Source organism: Lepidochelys kempii, chromosome 6 (genome assembly GCF_965140285.1).
Source record: "Lepidochelys kempii isolate rLepKem1 chromosome 6, rLepKem1.hap1, whole genome shotgun sequence".
In the NCBI taxonomy this organism is placed as follows: domain Eukaryota; kingdom Metazoa; phylum Chordata; order Testudines; family Cheloniidae; genus Lepidochelys; species Lepidochelys kempii.
In genome coordinates, this window is record NC_136385.1 from 13,134,101 (window position 1) to 13,150,874 (window position 16,774).

Genomic DNA, 16,774 nt, shown 5'->3' on the forward strand with positions numbered 1-16,774 from the left:
AAGGGACACCTGGTTTGCACAGAGGGAGGGCAGGAAGAGGGAAGTAGCCCAGAGGAAGGAACTGCTAGTTCAAGCAGTTTACCGCTATCCCTAGGGCCCCTGGGCTGGAAACCAGAGTAGAGGGCGGGCCTGGGTCCCTCCCTCTCCCCTCCCCTCCCCTCCCCTCCTCTAGGACACTAGTGGGGCAATTAATACCCCAGCTCAGGGGTGAGAAACGGTGCTCTGAACCCTCCCCAAGAAGAGAAAGCGTGAGACCCATCAAAGTAGTGCCGGCAATTTGCCGCACACTGTAGATACTACATAACATAGTCTCTAGTCCAGACAGGTGGTTGTCTGGGTCTGACAGGCCATCTCTCAAGCCCCGGTTCCAGTGCAATGTCTTGTTGTGTTGATACTATGGTGAAGTCATTCAATGCAGACTGGGTGTTGGCATAATCTCCACTTGGTGCATAGGCAGGTGCAAGATAAGAAGCATTCCATACCCACCCATCAGACAGTCGATAGGTGTAAGGTCCCTTCTTCTCTATGATTTTAAGAGGAACTGTGAATTTATGGTCCCCTTTGCATAAAATTCCAGGTTTTCGTATTCTAACGAAGGAACCACACTCAAACTTTGGTTCCTTAGCACCCCGCCGCTTGTCTGTGAAAATCTTATACTTTGCTTGGTTCTGTTCAACTGTTTTTCTCACTTCATCCTCGGTTGGGGCATTAGGTCATGCCTTTAACAATCCAGCAATGTTCAGTTTAGTATTCATCAGTTTCCCATGCAGTAACTCTGCGGGTGATCTTTGTGTTGTGGCATGTCGTGTTGCCCGGTATGCTTGCAAGAAATCAGTAGTGAAGGTTATCCACAATCGCCCTTCCAGTTTAGCCGTCTGCAAACTGTCTTCAAATTTCTGTTAAACCATTCGATTTCCCCATTGGCTTGAGGGTAATATAGGGATGACCTTCTATGTAAAATGTTCCTCTCTGCTAGAAAAGTTTCAAACTCCAGGGAAGTAAATTGACTACCATTATCTAAAACTAGTTCTTTGGGGTTATCTTCCCTGCTAAAAACTGAAGAGAGGTACTTAATTACTGTAGCAGAAGATATTTGCAATGTAAATGCTACCTCAGGCCATTTACTGAAATAGTCTATTAAAGTGATGGCATAACAGCAGTCACTTGGAGCTGTATCAAAGGGTCTTACTAAGTCAATCACCACTTTTTCCCACGCAGATTCAGGAAGAGGAACAAGCTGTAGTGGAGGGGTACATGTCACTGCTGTCTTATCATGCATTTGGCAAGTGACACAGGATTTTATGAGTGCTTCAGTTTGAGAGTCCATCCCTGGCCACGAATACAGATCCCGTAGTCGTTGCTGGTTCTGACAATTCCTTGATGAGTATCGTGTGCCAGGTGTATGAGTTTTGACTGTAATTCTTCTGGCACAAGTAGCCAGTATGTACCTCGTAGCACACAGCCATCAAGAAAAGAAAATTCATCCCAAACTCTAAAATAAGGCAACAAAACTGGGTCAACTTTTTTAGGGTTACTGGGCCATCTCTTTGTCAGAAATTCCCGTAGTTTTTGTTGAATTGGACATGCTGAATAAGCAGTCTCTCTCTCAGTTGAAATTGTTCTCTTGTAACTGCAGTGAGAGTGCTTGTAATAAGCGCAACTACTACATCCTCATCCTCCGATGGACCATCTGGTGAAGGCAAAGGCAGGCGAGAACGGCAATCAGCTACCGCATTTTGGTTTCCAGACTTATATTCCAGTTCATAATTGAAAGAGAGTAATCTTGCAGACCAACTAGCAATACGATATCCTGCTCTTCCCCGTCCTTTGAGCAATGTCATCAAAGGGCTGTGGTCTGTGTGCAACTTGAATGTGCGGCCCCACAGGTAAGTTCTCCATTTTTCAGTAGCCCAGACACAAGCAAGTGCTTCTTTTTCGACTGTAGAATATTTCCTCTCAGCATTACTTAGTGTCCTTGAAGCAAATGCAACAGTCCTCTCTGTGTTGTCCTCATGAAGTTGTGTGAGGACAGCCCCAAGTCCATAATCAGAAGCATCAGTAGTTACAATTGTGGGCAATGTAGGAGTGAATAGTGCAAGTACTGAACTATGTACAATCAAGTCTTCCACCATTTTCAAACTAGCTTCTGCATCCATTGTCCACGATAAGGTTAAACTTCTCCGTAGTAATTCTCGTAATGGTTCAATGACAGAAGCATAACTGGGAATGAATTTTGCATACCAGGAGGTAAGACCCAAGAAGGAACTTAAAGTTTGCAAATCTGTTGGAGGAGGAGCATTTGAAATTGCCAGGATATGATCTGGATCAGGTTTTAGTCCAGCCTGTGAAATTGTATGCCCCAGAAAGGAGAGTTCAGTTTGTCTCAATTTGCATTTGGACCTATTGAGCTTGAGGCCTGCTTTGTTGATGCAGTTTAGTACAGACTGCAGGTTATTGTCATGCTCCTCAGAAGTATTTCCAAACACAATAATATCATCCAGATAGCACTGAACTCCATGTTGATTCTTCAGAATCAATTATATCATTTTTTGGAAGGCACTTGGGGCAGATGCAAGACCATATGGAAAACATTTAAAATGAAATAGTCCCTCATGTGTAATAAATGCTGTTAGGGCTCTGCTATCTTCATGCAACATAACCTGGTAGTATGCGGTCTGCAAATCAGGAGTAGAAAACATCTTTGCTCCACAGAGTTCTGTAAATACTTCTTCTATGTGAGGAAGAGGATGGCTGTCAATCACAATAGCTTTATTTGGCTTCCTTAAGTCCACACAGAGGCAAATGCCTCCACCCTGCTTCTGCATCACTACTATAGGTGAAACCCATTCCAATCTCTTCAATAATGTCATTTTGAATAAGTTTTCTAAGTTCCTCTGAAACAGCTTCCCTGACTGAAAATGGCAAGTGCCGTAACTTCTGTCGTACAGGCATCACATTATTCCATATTTTAACTTTATGCAGGAACCCATAAGCACAGTCGAGTTTCTCCTCAACCTGGTGTTGGGTCCCAGCTGAAACTGGTGTGTGTACTGCAAGAGTGCTTTGCTGAGGAAGATCAATTCATCCATTGCCTACCTTGAGATTTATTTTTAAATAAAAAAAGTGTAAAGCAGCCAATAAATCTCTACCAAGGATAGGGGTGCCTTTGTGGACAATGTAGAATTCTGCAATTACACAGCAATCACTAAAAGTAACTATTGCTGGCAGGCAGCCATGTACTGGAATATGGTTTTTCAAATAGCACACCAACTGAAGTTTGGGTTCAGTAAGAGGCATATCTTTAAAGTAATGCAAATAGATGGAATAAGGTAGTATAGATACTGCTGAGCCAGTGTCCAACATTAGCTGAATAGAATGTGATTTGCCTGAGGGTATGGCAGAAACGTTTACAGTGCACTTTATTTGTTCTGGAATATGTGCAGTAGTGATTTTGTCCACACTCAGCACAGTAACATCTGGTATTGTAACTGCATGCACCTGTTGATTGAACTGGCTGCTGTGACATACTTTAGCAAAATGCCCAATCTTTTTGCAATGATTGCACTGAGCTACTTTTGCCGGACATCCTGTGTAGCTTGCAAGGTGTTGTGGGGATCCACAGTGAAAGCTCGCTTTTACTGTATTTTGAATTTGCTGATTCGGTGGTTTACCATTAGTTTTCCTCTTGTAAGCGTTTGTCTGCAGTGATAGTGAACTTTTCTGCAAAGGAGTCACAGCCTGGACTGTGCCTCCTGTATGCATGCTCATTATTTTGGCTTCAGCTGTAGCTGACTCAATCTGAGTAGCAATGGTTATTGCTTTGTCTAGTGTAAGTTGTGGTTCTAGAAGTAAGCGTTCTCTTACACAAAGCATGGTTGTTTTTTCAATGAGCTGGTCTCTAATCATCTCATCTGCCATATTCCCAAAGTCACAAGTTACAATCAGGCTCCTCAGGGAAGCAATATACTGCATTATAGTCTTCCCTGTTTTCTGCTCATGCTGGCGAACTCTGTAGTGATTACCTGATACATTCACTTTTGGCACAAAAAAGTTCTTTAATGCAGTGAGTTCTTTAATGCAGTCTCATATTTATCATCTGCAACAGGAAAAGTGTAAAATATATGCTGCCTTTCTGCTCCAAGGCAGTGGATTAGCAGAGCACACTTTCTTACTTCAGAAATCTCTGTAGCAGTGATTGCAAGCAGATAAGTCTCAAACATACGGACCCAGGCAGTAAAAACAATTGGAGGCTCACCTGGGCTTTGCAGAAAGAGTGTAGGTGGGTTCAGAGGCAGAAGATCCATCCTCTTCACCAAAATGTTGTAGCAACCAGGCAAGGTACTAACAAACTTCAACAGGGCTTTATTTTTAAAGTGGAAACCTCTTTACCAAGCTGCTGCTGCACCCTCGGTAGCTCTCACTCCGCATCCTCAACTTCCCCCCACCTTCCTGTTTCCTGTCCTTTCAGACTCCCAACAGCCAGTGCTCCCAGTTCTAATAATTACAAGCAGCATCTAAACACCACATAGGGGGGCTTCTAAATGGAGGCAAAAGGGAGAGAGGAGATTAGTTTGAGCATCTTGCACATGTTAGTCTCCTTAGAAAATCCCAGTGCTAAACTGAGCCCTACATAAATTAAGCTTTTGTATTTCATAGAATAATAGACAGAGGTGGGCTATTGATCTGAGTTTGACAAAAAAAATAACCACCCCTGCATCTTGGGTACAATTTTCCACACAAAATCAGTGAAGGCAAAGTTCAATTTCCCCTACAAATGGCCCCTGTCTCCTTTGTACATCTGCTACCCTTTGTCTTACTCCAGGTGTGACATTTTACATCATAAAGTGCAACAGGAACCCACTAGTGAGTGTATGACACAGACCCCTCTCTCTGTTACAGCCCCAGTTAAACTGGTTCACTCTTTAGCTCAAGCTGTAGCAGCTCAAAGTTGCTGGGGCTGTCACAGACTCATATCCTCTGTGGACCAGACACAGAAGAGGAGCCGGTGACACACACGTTCACCAGTGGGTTACACAATTCTACCGTGCAAAGTGGCTGTGGGCTGCATCCTGTCACCTATACCCACTCTGAGTCATGCCTCACTCTACAAGTCACTGAGGATGGGAGGTGAAAGTGACGGGGCCGTACAGAAGCAGAATCTGGCCTGAAAAATTGATATCACTGCCAAGAAGGAAATACCCCAGCTTGACTCTCTGAATCCAGGCTGAGAAAAGAGCTGATTACTTGTAAACTAAGCACACCCTGAATCTGAGTTGGAATCCTTCCCATCCCATGCCGTTAGACATCACTTAGGGCACAAATAAAGCTCCGCCACCCCATCTATCCTGGGGCACTTTTTGCATATCATTCGTATTGTTGAGCCCCATAAGCTTTCTCTCTCTGAGTCGGGTTCAACAGAGTGACTCCCCTTTGGTTGGTCCCTTTTGCATGTTCCTCCAGCCTGCCATGATGGATGCTCTGCTTTCATTCATAACACATGTCCCAGGGATTTCCATTTTCTTTTCTGGAAAACTTTGGGGAGGAGGAGGTATTGAGTTGTTTGATGGATCTAGGCATTTGTTCCAATATTCAACATCTACTAATTTTTCTAAGGCATTTGCTCTCAAAGCATTTAGACATCTCTCTGGGCCTATGGTGGACTGAGCTCACTTTGGCGAATTGAGCACTGACTGTGAATATTATTGAAAAAAGACAAAATATGCCCACTAGGCACTTGCGCCAACAATTTTGACACAGTCACTTTTCAGAGTCAAGCCACCGCTCAATATGTGGCTGAGTTGCAGGTGCTGTGAAAGGCAGAATTCCTGAATTTTGGGGCGCTTGAAAATCTCACTATTCATGTTGCATTAACAGAGATTTTTTACATTTGATTTCCTGAGGGGGTTTCCCCCCTTACAACAAAGCAGATGAACATCGGTGACTCTCAGAACGGATGAAACATCCATGATTACACACAAAAATAAATGCATGTATGTTTATATCAAAGTTAAAGACAAGATTCAGGCAGTCTGAGCCTGATCTGAAGGTGATAAACTGTCACAACTGGGTCATGGGCAGCCAGACCTAGTGGCCAGAGCCAGAGTTCACAGTCAAGGAACAGGAGCCAAGAGTTTGGTTGATCAGGAGATCAGAAGCAGGAGACAAACTTGAAAGCAGAACCACAAATTGGTAACCAGAGTCAGGCCAGGTTGGAATACCCAGGGGTCAGAGGCAGGAGACAGCCCAGAGATAGGAACCTCAGGTCAGAGAAGCCAGGGGATCAGGAGCAGCATAGATCCCATAGCTGCAGGGACAACTTCCTCTTCCTGTGCTGTGTTTACAAAGAATCTGTGGACCAATCAAGACCCCCAGCATCCTGCCAATCAGATTCCAGGACTGGAGTCTTCTGCTGGGGTTCAGCTTCTGCCCTAGCAGTTCTATCAGCATGCAGGCAGCCGCCCAACAGAAGACAGGGCGGCTGCAGCAAGAGACTAATCGCCTGCTGATGGACCAGGCTGCTCAAGACCAGGCTATGTTGAGGGAACTGGTAAACCAGGTAAAGGCCCTTACAGAGCTGAACCGCGGCCATGCTGGGACGCAGATCATGCGGGCCAGCAATTGGCTGCAGAAAATTATGCAGGAGGTTGATGTAGAGGCATACCTCCTGGCCTTTGAGAAGACAGCCCTGCGGGAGGCTTGGCCCCAAGAACAATGGTCTGGCATCCTCGCTCCATTCCTGTGCAGGGAGGCCCAGAAGGCCTACTATGATTTGCCTGAAGAGGCTGCGGCAGACTACCCCCAACTGAAAGCAGAGATCCTGGCCAGATCTGGGGTAATGACCGCAATGCGAGCCCAGTGATATCATGAGTGGAGGTACCAGGAAAACAAAACCCCGCGGTCCCAATTGTATGACCTCATCCTTCTCACACAAAAGTGGTTATGAACTGAGTACCGGAGTCCAGAGGAGATACTAGAGGTTCTTGTCATCGACCTGTACATGAGAAGACTACCGGCAGACCTTTGCACCTGGGTAAGCCAGAACGAACCCTCCACCTACAACGAGGTTGTCGCGCTGGTAGAAAGGTGAAGGACGGCGAGGGAGCTGACCCGACCAGTTAAGGAAGAAGCACCCTGGGTTAAACTAGCAGCACCAAGCCCTCGAGTTCGGGTGACTGGGTCACCAGGAGAGCCCAGGTGGAAAAAGAGAGGGGCTGAAGGCCCACCAGAAGCCACCAAGAGTCATAGCACAGAGGGGGAAGAGGATCGTGATGTTAGACTGCCCAAATCAAGAGACCGGGGAATGCCTAGGGCTCCATACAGATGTTACACCTGCGGGGAGTGGGGACACGTAGGTGCATAGTGTCCCAATGCCAAGGAGCCTATGCAGTGAAACCTGGGGAGCTGGGCAGACCCATGCTCCCTAATCCACCTTGTGGGGGTCTCACTAACCCCACATATGTACACCAGACCAATGAAGCTAATGGGGTAGAGACCACAGCACTGGTTGATTCGGGGAGTGCTATCATGCTTGTCTCGGGGAAGCTTGTGAAGCATAGTCAGCTGCTGTGGGCTAAACGTACAGGGATAACATGCGTCTATGGGACAGTTGGTTATTACCCCACCATCCCAGTAAAAATCGAGATTCAGGGGAACACTACTGAGGTAGCAGCAGGTGTAGTCCCTAAACTCCCATACCTGGTGCTCATAGGGAGGGTCTTCCCAGGGTTTGAAGACTTACTCCCGGTAGGGGAATTGGAGAAAGAGGGAAGCCCTGAAAGTAGTGAGGCATCCACAGTAGACTGTCAACCCCCAACCTTCTCTGAAATATCCCCAGATTTGTTCTGCACTCCCAGACAGTGTAGAAAGATGAAAAGGGAAAGAAGGGCAGCTAAGGCCTTGGGAACCCAAATACTGGTCCAAAGCCAGATGGTCGCTCTCGTAGGTAGGTGGACCCGAGCAGCTGAAAAGGAGGCCAGGAGGGAGAAGCACCCGAGTCTGACCACACCCTAACACTTCTGAACCAGGAGAGGCAACAGAGACTGGCCCCCTAGATCTCGGGCAGATTAGCCCCGGGAGAGGAAATTTTGGACGGGACCAGGCTGAAGACCCAAGGTACAACAACATTAGGAAGGAGGTGATCGAAATAGATGGGGTCCCTGTAGAAGTTAAAACCCAGGGACCAGGACCCTACTTCATAATGAAGAAGAATCTCTTAAACCGGGTTGCACCAGTACAGGGGCAGAAGGTACAGCAGATCCGAGTACCTCAAAAACACCAGAATGCTGTATTAAGTCTGGCCCATAGTCATCTTTTTGGGGGGCATTTGGGGGTAGAGAAGACCCTGGCACGGGTCCTGCAACGATTCTTCTGGCCCAGAGTACATGAAGAAGTGCGGAGGTACTGTGTGTCCTGCCCAGAGTGTCAGCTGCACAGTCTCTGTCCCCACTTGAGGGCACCTTTAGTACCCCTTCCCATCATAGAAGTCCCCTTTGAGCAAATAGCCATGGACCTGGTGGGACCCCTGGAGAAGACAGCCCAGGGCCACCAATATATACTTGTCATCCTGGATTATGCTACTCGCCACCCAGAAGCCGTTCCCCTGGAGAACACGGCATCTAAAATGATAGCTAAAGAGTTGGTGGGGATCTTTGCCTGAGTGGAGCTACCAAAGGAGATATTAACAGACCAAGGTACCCCTTTTATGTCAAAGCTAATGAAGGACCTTTGTACGCTGCTCCATATACATACCCTGAGAACTTCAGTCTATCATCCACAGACTGATGGGCTGGTAGAAAGGTTTAACCGAACCCTCAAGGCAATGATAAGGAAAGTGGTAAGTTGGGACAGGAAGGATTGGCACATCCTATTACCCTACCTTATGTTTGCAATCCGGGAGGTACCTCAGGCCTCAACTGGGTTTTCCCCCTTTGAATTATTATACGGACCCACCCCCATGGCATACTAGATATCACAAAATAAATCTGGGAAGAGGAACCCAATGAGGGGAGAATATAATTGACCATGTGTTGCAGATGCGAGAACGAATAGCCCGGGTCACCTCTATTGTACAGGAACATTTGGAAAAGGTGCAGGAGGCCCAGCGAACCCATTACAATCGCCAGGCAAAAGTCCAACAGTTCCAACCAGGGGATCGGGTGATGGTGTTGGTACCCACGGCAGAAAGCAAGCTTTTGTCCCAATGGCAGGGGCCCTATGAGGTGGTTGAACCTGTGGAGGAAGTAACCTACAAGGTGCGGCAGCCAGGACTCCAGAAACAAGAACAAATTTATCACATTAACCTCTTAAAGCCTTGGCACCAATGAGAGGCTTGTGTAGTGGCCCAAGAGACCCCAAGCCAAGGAAATGACATGCAGGAGCAGATCAGGTTATCAACCGAGATGATCAACCGATACCAGGACGTGTTTTCAACCAAACCAGACCGGACCACCGAAGCATATCACCACATTATCACAAAGGGCAAAGGTAACTTTAAGGCCCTATCAGGTCCCAGCAACAAAAAGGGAGGAGATCAAGGCATAGCTAAAAAGGATGTTGGAGCTGGGAGTCATCGAAGAGTCCCACAGTCAGTGGTCAAGCCTAATTGTGTTGGTGCCCAAACCCAATGGCACCACTAGGTTTTGTAATGACTTTTGCCGGCTGAATGAGATATCCAAATTCGATGCATGCCCCGTATCGATGAGTTAGTTGACCGCCTGGGCAATGCCCGATTTTTGACCACCCTTGATTTAACAAAGGGATACTGGCAGATTCCCCTTGCCGAAGATGCGAAAGAAAAGACAGCATTCTCTACCCCAGAGAGTCTGTTTCAATATACTGTTCTTCCTTTTGGACTGCATGGGGCACCTGCCACCTTCCAGCATCTTATGGACAAGCTCGTATGGCCCCATACCAGTTATGCAGCGGCATACCTGGATGATGTGATTATTCACACCCCCAACTGGGAAACCCACTTAGAAAAGGTGGAGGCGGTTCTGGACACACTAAGACGGGCTGGCCTCACAGCCAACCCAGCCAAGTGTGCTATAGGGCTAGCCGAGGCTAAATACCTTGGCTAAATTGTAGGAAGAGGCATGGTCAAGCCCCAACTAAACAAACTAGAGGCTATCCAAAATTGGCCCCGGCCGAATCGGAAAAAGCGAGTCCGGGCATTCCTGGGGGTGGTGGGGTATTACCAATGATTTATTCCCCATTTTGCTACCAGAGCGAGTCCCCTGACAGACCTGATAAAAGCCCGGGTTCCAGACATGGTGAAGTGGACAGATGCCACAGAGAAAACATTCATGGATCTACGGACAGCCCTCTGCAGTAACCCCATGCTTACAGCCCCAGACTTCAACAAAGAATTCATTTTACAAACAGATGCATCAAGAACACCTAATCCTCTACCTCAGCAGAAAACTCTTCCCGAGAGAGCAGAAGTATGCTGTGGTTGAAAGAGAGTGCCTAGCTGTGAAATGGGCCATGGAAACACTATGTTATTACCTTCTGGGAAGATGGTTTACCCTTGTGACTAACCATGCACCTCTCCAGTGGATGCAGCGAAATAAAGAGAAGAACGCAAGGGTGACCAGATGGTTCCTGTCTCTACAACCTTTCCAATTCACCATACCACACTGGGCTGGATGCCACCATGGCAATGCAGATGGCTTGTCATGAGTACACTGCTGTGAAGCTCCAAGGCAAGCAAATCTGCCAATAAGCGCAAGACCCACCAAGGTAGAGGAGGAACTTTGTCACAATAGATACCCAAATCCCAGTGAAATGAAAATCTCAGAGAGATCACAGAGTATCTGGAGTAGGAGTGAGCCCTAGTGGGTCCTGTCTGGATGGGGGGCAGCCCTCCCAGATGGCAAGATGGCAGACGCACCACCCCACAGAGCTCCTTCTGTGTGAGCTAAGGGCCCATGGGTTGGACTCTGCTGTTCATCAGACACACACACTGTCTGGGTTCGGGTTAGGGGGACTTTTCTGTTCAGCAGCAGAGAGGAGGCAATATCATTAGATTGGAAACCTATGACCCAGAAACCTCACTGTGCCAACTGGAAGAAGGCACAGGGGTACACAGGGTTACAGGCACCCCTTAAGGGACCCAAAAGGGGTCACATAAGGTCTCTAATAAAAGCATGTGTCACATTGGTTATCATAATCCTTGCAAAATGCAGGTGCAAATAATGTGCAAGAAGTTACGCTGGAACACCAGAACAGGGAGGAGCCAAGAGGCCATAGCCCCATCACTTTTCACTGGCCATAAGAGTGAGTGACAGGGCGGGAGGGAGCAGAGAGGAGTACGTGGGGGGTAGGGTCTTGCGGGGAAGTGGTGGCAGGAGGGCGAGGCCTCAGGGGGCAGAGGCCACAGTTCGGGCACCAATGGCTCACCCACTTTTAGGAACCTTCCGTCACCCCTGAGTTACATATGTGTAACCCACAAACCGCCTGGGTGTGGTGTTCTGTCCCATCTAGTGGCACCACGACCCCTTAGCCCTGGTCTACACTAGGAGTTGAGGTCGAATTTAGCAGCGTTAAATTGATTGAACCCTGCACCTGTCCACACAACAAAGCCCCATTTTTTTTTACTTAAAGGGTTCTTAAAATCAATTTCTTTACTCCACCCCTGACAAGGGATTAGCGCTGAAATCATCCTTGCCGGGTCGAATTTGGGTTACTGTGGATGCAATTCGACGGTATTGGCCTCCGGGAGCTATCCCAGAGTGCTCCATTGTGACTGCTCTGGACAGCACTCTCAACTCAGATGCACTGGCCAGGTAGACAGGAAAAGGCCCGCGAACTTTTGAATCTCATTTCCTGTTTGGCCAGCGTGGCAAACTGCAGGTGAGTGCAGAGCTCATCAGCAGAGGTGACCATGATGGAGTCCCAGAATCGCAAAAGAGCTCCAGCATGGACCGAACGGGAGGTACGGGATCTGATCGCTGTATGGGGAGAGGAATCCGTGGTATCAGAACTCCGTTCCAGTTTTCAAAATGCCAAAACATTTGTCAAAATCTCCCAGGGCATGAAGGACAGAGGTCATAACAGGGACCCGAAGCAATGCCGCGTGAAACTTAAGGAGCTGAGGCAAGCCTACCAGAAAACCAGAGAGGCGAACGGCCGCTCCGGGTCAGAGCCCCAACATGCCGCTTCTATGATGAGCTGCATGCCATTTTAGGGGGTTCAGCCACCACTACCCCAACCGTGTGCTTTGACTCCTTCAATGGAGAGGGAGACAACACAGAAGCAGGTTTTGGGGATGAGGAAGATGATGATGATGAAGTTGTAGATAGCTCACAGCAAGCAAGCAGAGAAACCGGTTTTCCCAACAGCACCTCGGACATGATGACGATGGTTATCAGGCCTATTGCACTGTCTGCTGCCACAAGGCAATGGGTTGCTGCTGCTGTGTAGCAATGCAATACCGCATCTGCCAGCACCCAGGAGACATATGGTGACAGTGAGCTGAGCGGGCTCCATGCTTGCCATGGTATGGCGTCTGCACAGGTAACTCAGGAAAAAAGGCGCGAAACGATTGTCTGCCGTTGCTTTCATGGAGGGAGGGAGGGCATGACAACTTGTACCCAGAACCACCCGCGACAATGTTTTTGCCCCATTAGGCATTGGGATCTCAACCCAGAATTCCAATGGGCAGCGGAGACTGCGGGAACTATGGGATAGCTACCCACAATGCAACGCTCCGGAAGTTGACGCTAGCCTTGGTACTGTGGAAGCACTCCACCGAGTTAATGCACTTAATGCACTTAGAGCATTTTGTGTGGGGACACACACAATTGACTATATTAAAACGATTTCTAAAAAATCGACTTCTATAAATTCGACCTAATTTCGTAGTGTAGACATACCCTTAGAGAGAGAGATTAAGGAGTCTGCTCTACAGCCTTAGCTAAGAGGCAAAGGCCTTTTAGCTCATGTGGTAGAGGCTCATGCATTTAGCTCCGGAGGCCCGCCCGGCAACAACAGGGGACTGTCGGTGTTACAAGTGGGATGGGACCTCTGAAGCTTAGTGCATGAGCTAAAAGCTACACAAGCCACAGCAACTTACCCGGCGACTCATCTGTCTCCTGCTCCCTGTTGAGCACTTCTGGAGTGGAGAATCATAGAATCATAGAATATCAGGGTTGGAAGGGACCCCAGAAGGTCATCTAGTCCAACCCCCTGCTCGAAGCAGGACCAATTCCCAGTTAAATCATCCCAGCCAGGGCTTTGTCAAGCCTGACCTTAAAAACCTCTAAGGAAGGAGATTCTACCACCTCCCTAGGTAACGCATTCCAGTGTTTCACCACCCTCTTAGTGAAAAAGTTTTTCCTAATATCCAATCTAAACCTCCCCCACTGCAACTTGAGACCATTACTCCTCGTTCTGTCATCTGCTACCATTGAGAACAGTCTAGAGCCATCCTCTTTGGAACCCCCTTTCAGGTAGTTGAAAGCAGCTATCAAATCCCCCCTCATTCTTCTCTTCTGCAGGCTAAACAATCCCAGCTCCCTCAGCCTCTCCTCATAAGTCATGTGTTCCAGACCCCTAATCATTTTTGTTGCCCTTCGCTGGACTCTCTCCAATTTATCCACATCCTTCTTGAAGTGTGGGGCCCAAAACTTCACACAGTACTCCAGATGAGGCCTCACCAATGTCGAATAGAGGGGAACGATCACGTCCCTCGATCTGCTCGCTATGCCCCTACTTATACATCCCAAAATGCCATTGGCCTTCTTGGCAACAAGGGCACACTGCTGACTCATATCCAGCTTCTCGTCCACTGTCACCCCTAGGTCCTTTTCTGCAGAACTGCTGCCTAGCCATTCGGTCCCTAGTCTGTAGCTGTGCATTGGGTTCTTCCGTCCTAAGTGCAGGACCCTGCACTTATCCTTATTGAACCTCATCAGATTCCTTTTGGCCCAATCTTCCAATTGGTCTAGGTCCTTCTGTATCCTATCCCTCCCCTCCAGCGTATCTACCACTCCTCCCAGTTTAGTATCATCCGCAAATTTGCTGAGAGTGCAATCCACACCATCCTCCAGATCATTTATGAAGATATTGAATAAAACCGGCCCCAGGACCGACCCTTGGGGCACTCCACTTGATACCGGCTGCCAACTAGACATGGAGCCATTGATCACTACCCGTTGAGCCCGACAATTTAGCCAGCTTTCTACCCACCTTATAGTGCATTCATCCAGCCCATACTTCCTTAACTTGCTGACAAGAATACTATGGGAGACCGTGTCAAAAGCTTTGCTAAAGTCAAGAAACAATACATCCACTGCTTTCCCTTCATCCACAGAACCAGTAATCTCATCATAAAAGGCGATTAGATTAGTCAGGCATGACCTTCCCTTGGTGAATCCATGCTGGCTGTTCCTGATCACTTTCCTCTCATGCAAGTGCTTCAGGATTGATTCTTTGAGGACCTGCTCCATGATTTTTCCAGGGACTGAGGTGAGGCTGACTGGCCTGTAGTTCCCAGGATCTTCCTTCTTCCCTTTTTTAAAGATTGGCACTACATTAGCCTTTTTCCAGTCATCCGGGACTTCCCCGGTTCGCCACGAGTTTTCAAAGATAATGGCCAGTGGCTCTGCAATCACAGCCGCCAATTCCTTCAGCACTCTCGGATGCAACTCGTCCGGCCCCATGGACTTGTGCACGTCCAGCTTTTCTAAATAGTCCCTAACCGCCTCTATCTCCACAGAGGGCTGGCCATCTCTTCCGCATTTTGTGATGCCCAGCGCAGCAGTCTGGGAGCTGACCTTGTTAGTGAAAACAGAGGCAAAAAAATTTATCCACATCCTTCTTGTAGTGTGGGGCCCAAAACTGGACACAGTACTCCAGATGAGGCCTCACCAATGTCGAATAGAGGGGAACGATCACGTCCCTCGATCTGCTTGCTATGCCCCTACTTATACATCCCAAAATGCCATTGGCCTTCTTGGCAACAAGGGCACACTGCTGACTCATATCCAGCTTCTCGTCCACTGTCACCGCTAGGTCCTTTTCCGCAGAACTGCTGCCTAGCCATTCGGTCCCTAGTCTGTAGCTGTGCATTGGGTTCTTCCGTCCTAAGTGCAGGACCCTGCACTTATCCTTATTGAACCTCATCAGATTTCTTTTGGCCCAATCCTCCAATTTGTCTAGGTCCTTCTGTGTCCTATCCCTCCCCTCCAGCGTATCTACCACTCCTCCCAGTTTAGTATCATCCGCAAATTTGCTGAGAGTGCAATCCACACCATCCTCCAGATCCTCCAGATCAACAAAACTGGCCCCAGGACCGACCCTTGGGGCAGAATAATTCCTACCTGCCTGCCCCACCGGGTGACCCCGCTGGGAGCACCACAATCTCTTCCAGTTTGACTTCTTCATCCAGAATTTCAGCCTGCGGGTTACCCCCTCTTTCTGCTGCCTGAGAAGTATCCACGGGGCTATTGGCGATGGAGGGGGGGTCACCACCAAGGATAGCATTCAGCTCCTTATAGAAGTGGCAGGTCTTAGGTGCACCACCGGAGGGATGGTTCACCTCCTGCGCCTGCCTCAGCTCCTTTATCTTCACTCTGCACTACTGCGTGTCTGAATCATAGCCCTTTCCACACCAGCCTCAAGAAATTTGCCCATATGTGTCCTGATTCCTAAGGGTCAATCGCAGCTGCGACTGAACAGACTCCTCTCCCCATATACTGATCAGATGCAACAACTCAGTGGTGGTCCAAGCAGGAGTGCGTTTGGTGCGATAGCCAGCCATGCTCACCTGGGAAGCCACCTGGAAAGCTCCTCTGGGAAGCCAGCAAGCAGGAAATGAGATTTAAAATTCCCGGGGCTTGCAAGGGGGAGGAGCAGGTTTGCTGCAGGGCAGCAGAGTTCAAACCGCTGACCAGAGCAGCAGCATGGGACTTGTGCGATACTTTCTGGAGGCCAATAAAATTTGGGGGGAAACTGTGGTGTCTACACTGCATGTTTGTTGACAATAAAGGGAGGGGAAAAGACAAAAGTCTCTCACAGGGGTGGAAGTTTTTTGTCACCAAAACTAGACTTTTTTAAAGTCACATTACAGTGTGTACACTATCACTATTCTGTCACCGAAAGCCAATTTTTGGAGACAAAATTTGCCATTGTAGACAAGCCCCAAGGGAAGTAACACAGTCAGTCACAAGAACAAGGTCTAATATCTTTTATCAATTTTATTATAGTTACCAGCAATGTTATAAATATTAAGCATAAATAAATCCCAAATACATCCATGCACAAGCTTTCACTACAGTCATACTCACATCCACCTAGATAGTGCTAGGGTCTGATGGGTCTCTCATGGATTGATCATCAATAGATGGATGGTTCCTGCTGGAGTTTTCCCATAGGGACCTCAGTTTTCCCAGCCTGGGCACCCCCTTTATCATGTGATACTGACTATACCTCATACCCTTGTACATGTTAATGAAGGTGTCAACCCTCTTTTCTCTTATTTGTGTGGTGGCCCCCAAGAATATTGGTGAATCCCATTTTCCATGGGTTGTGTATAGTTCCTTTTATTCTTATTTGCATTGACACACCGCCTGTATCCTGTGGTTAAGGCACTTGTTAGAAAAAATATGCATTTTGTGATCTACAATTAATCTTAGAGCTAATTTTTCGCAATACCACTTGGCACATCTATTTTCCGATAATCTTACAGCATTGGGTTATTCTTCAGTCACTTACTTATGTGAGCATTTCTCATCTCTAAGGCCTAATATAGCTAAGCTAAAATCTTACAGGCCTC